At 39.5% G+C, this 4892-nt stretch overlaps 1 long non-coding RNA gene across 1 annotated transcript in view; it reads right to left on the reverse strand.

The window, feature by feature from the left end:
• The window catches only part of LOC137967292 (uncharacterized), a 19236-nt gene extending 14908 nt beyond the window's left edge, over nt 1–4328 (reverse strand). The window contains exon 1 of the long non-coding RNA XR_011116516.1: nt 4202–4328. This is a non-coding gene — a long non-coding RNA (uncharacterized lncRNA). The remainder of the gene's footprint in view (nt 1–4201) is intronic.
• Nucleotides 4329–4892: the final 564 nt, after the last annotated feature.

The raw sequence follows: 4892 nt of genomic DNA on the forward strand, positions 1-4892 counted from the left end.
AATCTCCGGAAAATGACCAGCGAAATAAAACGTGGATGGATTCCTCAAACCTGTAAACTTGACTGCTATATTGTCTGTTCGGATCTGTCATTTCACCAAGGAGAACTTCAAGCGGGATCTTCAGGCATATGAATATTGGTGGAAGTAGCGAAAACGAAGACTCCGAAAACGAAGACCGAGGACCGGAGACCCCGAAAGCGAAGACCTCGAAAACAAAGGCCTCGCAAACGAAGACCTCGAAAACGAAGACCTCGAATACAAAGACCTCGAAAATGAAGATCTTGAACTTCGGTCTTCTGGTCTTCGTTTTCAAGACTACCGAATATTGGTCTTGGTGACATTCACTTCATACTGAAATATCAGTCAACCAGTCCAAAAATATCATTATATCGGAGCCAAAAAACTGAATAAAGCGCTTTTCCAGGCAGTAAAATAAACTTTAATTGAGATGTAGTTAAATTTTGTTAGCTTTATAGAAACTACTGAAACGATTTACTCTCACCATTCAATGGAATTAAATATATAACGGATACTTTTGAAAATGTATGGTGCAGCATGCGAGTTGCTTGACAATGTTTATTATCATCGTGTGTGTTTTTTTAAATTTTAACTTCGATGGCCGAAGAACAAGAGTCTCTATGATACAGTGTTAAATTATTTTGTTTCGACTGGCTGTGTGCCACTTGTCAGTTCAGAATTTGGTGATTTGTAGCCGCATGTTCCTCTCCAATCAGTGAACCTGACGTCAGTCCACCTGCTCCAGAGTGCAATGTCATTTGTAATTGAGCTGAAAGCCCTCTCTTCGCTTACCAATCAGATTTCTAGTTTCCTGTGGCTTATGCGTTTCTCATTAATACTGCGCAAACAGATGCAGTGAAAACTGATGACAGAGTAAAGAAAACAAATAAAAAATACACATTATCGCGAAGACCTTTTTCGTTGAAATTTCAAGGTTTTGACTGCGGATCTCTTATCTCTTCCAACAACGAACTTGGGAGGTGGAATACCAGTAGGTGAATTTTATCTTTCGTAATTGTTGCTTTATTGAAACGGTTTTGCACCGGAAACTGGTCAAGCACTGAGAACTAAAAACGTTTCTGAGAAATAAAGCAACGTAAAAACACATCACAATACGAGACCTCAAACAGAGTCGCACCCGGGTCACTCACACGTCAAGCCATAGACATGACCACTGAGCCGTGAGGCCAGTTGCCAGGTAACTGAGTTTTTAAGGTATGATTAACAATTATTCCACAAGGGCGCGTTGGAGATTGAGATTGAGAGCCAACAAGGCGCGTAGCGCATTCCTTGACCATATTAGGTACAGCAGGTATATGAACTGATAGCCTGTGTCCAGCGAGCCAATGAAAATGCTGGAAATCTGATATCCGTGGTTCAGTTTTTAATAAATCATTTTACTATTGCTATTTTTTGAATGCTAACCACAGAGTTACCGAAGCGCTTTTCAGCCTAACCCTGAGTGTCTTTTAGGCTAACAGCGGGAATGCTAGTTTAGGCTAACCAGAGTGCTTTTTAGGCCCAATCCATGAAAAAGTTTTGACTGCCGGTCATTTAGTGTTTTTAACACCTTGACCGGTTACCGGTCATATAGCTCACATCGATTAAACGAACACTAAAAAGTAACTCTAACCTATGTTCTTCAGTTCAAAGTGATTGCATTTCAATGGCCGCCCATTAAATGAAAAGACGTAAGAGTCAAATGGTGACGATCAAAAGACGTTTCTGTTAATCTCCGTCTGGAGCTCATCTAGGGGAGGCTCTATCTCCTCTACTTCCTTGAATCACCCTTTCCTCAATAAATATCACACTTCCCTTGACGCTGATATAGCTTTGTTTTGATTGGGTTTTACAACAGTGGGCGTGCTGAATCTCCCAAGGGAGACGTTCTATAAATAAAACTACTAGAGAAAGGGTTGACTGCTAGGCCAAGTATCTAATCGAGGCTTCCTTCATGAGCTCCTGTATCGGAACAGATAGAAAATTACCCGTTAAAATAAAAGGAAATATTTCTGTGTGGTGTCCAATTTTCAAACAAGCGCCGCACTTAATACGCGAAAATTAAATATTCGCCGCGGCGCTTATTGGAGTAAATACGGTATACCTCTTCAAGCTTAGATACGCCCCCTAAAATTCACGAGAATTATAGGAACGCTTCGTTTCCCCTAAATCGACGACCACGTGAAAAAAGCAGTTGATATCATGTGAACAGACCTTTTAGAATATCGAATAACGAAGTAAAATTTTAAGGGCATCAGGATAAGTTATTCTGTGCGCTAAAATAGGTCAGCACGGGGTGGCGCGTTGTTAAAAACAACACTTCCTTTCGGATTTTAAAGTGCTCTAAGCTTAGTAGGTTATTTTAATTTTCGCTTGCGCTTAATGCAAAAAAAAATTAAAGTAGGCTAGAACATACAGGTATAAACGTGGCGAAACGAAGGAAAAGCTTACTCACAATTGCAGCGGATGGTTTAAAATACGTTAGTTCCCGGGTTTTTGAGGGATTACTTGATTGGAACCTGCCACATTCCTATTACAGTTGCTATCATTTGCATGCATTTGAATACATGAATTGCCAATAATACACCTTGATAACATTAAAGGACAGCGTTACGGTTTTCGAATCGAAAACATCAGGCTGATATTTTCAAGTTTGGAAAGGTGCGTACCATATGAAGGCCTCTGTCGCATGCAGAATTTTAAACACTCAGCGCATTCATTTAAAAGCAATGTAAGAGCTAGTAAAAATACAAAATTATTTATAAGAGAACAATATATAGAAGTAAAAGAAAACGTAAAAATTATTCGAAATACCTTTGCTAAGGAAAAAATGTAAACAATTCAGTCTGGCCACGCTTGGCCGCCATCTTTGTGACACAGCCAACGTAAAAGCGGGACACACTTTTCTTACGACGATAACCCTGAAACTAGCTAGCAGAAAGCGTTTTGGTCGCGAATAATCGCAAAAACACGCAAGATGAATAAACGTAGCCGGCTTCTATTGAGGCTCTGGGTATATCTCCTCGTGCTTCGATACGCCCACTACAATTTTCCGGAATCGACGGCCACCTACACAAACAGTTGACACCCCGTGAATTCTCAGAATATCGAATACCTTCATCACACTTCCGCTCGCTAGAGTTGAACTAAAAAGTGAATATTAAGCGAGACATCGATTTTCCGATTTCAATCCTTCAAAAACAATTTGAGTGGTTAGACAACTTGATCTACCACAATTTGCTACAGTTTTTCTGCTAGCCATATACAGTGCGCGTATATTAAGCTCAGTTCAAAAAACCCGCAACCTTAGTAAGATGTGACAGTATTCCGATAAAAACATGGCCATCGTAATCAGATGAATGGTAAGCCGTAGAAGCTGTGTATTTAAAAGTAATAGAAGGCCTTACAGAAATTATAAGCTTAAATAAGATTTGTTTTGGTTCTCCGCTCGTAATATTTACACTGCCTCGTAAGGTACAAAACAGTTGTCATACGCAAAATATCTTGAATTCAAATCTCAGAAAATCGCTGTCATCTCTATAACCTTGATGACTATAAACATCTCGACGGATACATCGCTAAGGATGCGAGTTGCATGCATAAAGATGTTAATACGCTTCGACGTTTTTTATGAACAAGCACTTTCCGAGCGTGAAAGGAAGTGAATCATCTCTCAAACCTATTTCAGATTGTCCGAGTTGACGGTCTTCACACTCTTCAAGCGTGCTTCCACCAAGTTAGGCTTAGCAGCCCATGCACGAGTGAAAGCACCTTTTTGACATCAAATTAGGATTCATAAAGTGAGTTTACAGGTGATCGATCACGACTAATCTTGACTATAAATTTCGATGAAACTAGCAATTTTATCAGTCATGCGATGCATTAACTCAGGGCGCGTTCGATTGAACGTATTCCGGAATAGGAATACATGGAATAGAAGTTAGAAATCCTTCGTTTTTGCGTAGATTCATATTAACATTGTCAAAAATCTGCTAAAATGCTATTTTAAATACAGCTTTATTATCCTTGTTGCTGCAAAACGCCACACAAGGTGTTTTAAATCATCACTCCGTGTATTCTTATTCCGGAATGGCGTCAATCGAACGCGCCCTAAAAGATATGGCACAATGTTCTTGAACGAAGCGGGCGAATAAAATTTTAAAGAACTAATGAACTCACTTACCAAAACCACTGAATTTGGATGAGCTCACTGTTGATGTATATATTTTAAGCGACGAAACGCCCTCTAAATTCAAGGTTATTAAACCGTTCACTTCTCCAGGAATCGACGACCACGTGAACAAACAGCGACATCACGTGAAAAGGTTTACCCTGAATAATCGAACACCTGTGTCACTCTTCCTCTCCATAGACTTTGAAAATTGATTGAATCTACCTTTCGATTTAAATCCTCCAAAATTATTTGATTGCTTCGATTGTTATCTTTACCACATTTAGCTATATATTCTTTTGTTTCGTTTCCTCACAAACGAAACGTACCGGTATCTCTTTTGGCTTCAGGGAGAACTGTAATCTACAACTTTCGAGCACCTGAACCTTAATTATCGCAAATCATTAGCCTGCGACTACACTCAGCTAACTCGCTCGTAACGGTTTGAGTGTTTAGTGAGTAGTGTAATATTGCTGAACATTTCTTCTGTTTCTTGAGTCTTTTCTTTGAGCCTTTCTGGAGTAACTCTTCAAGAGTTACTTTTACAGACAACATAGAAAACTTAAATCGCGCCTTATCTCTAGACATTACCCTAAGAAAATGGTGAAACAGATACTCTCAGAATTTAACTATGCGGATCGAAAACCAGCTTTAACACAGAAACAGAGAACGCACAAGAAGCTTTTACCGTTCGTGGCGCAAT

Source organism: Montipora foliosa, chromosome 8 (assembly GCF_036669935.1).
Source record: "Montipora foliosa isolate CH-2021 chromosome 8, ASM3666993v2, whole genome shotgun sequence".
Lineage (NCBI taxonomy): Eukaryota > Metazoa > Cnidaria > Anthozoa > Scleractinia > Acroporidae > Montipora > Montipora foliosa.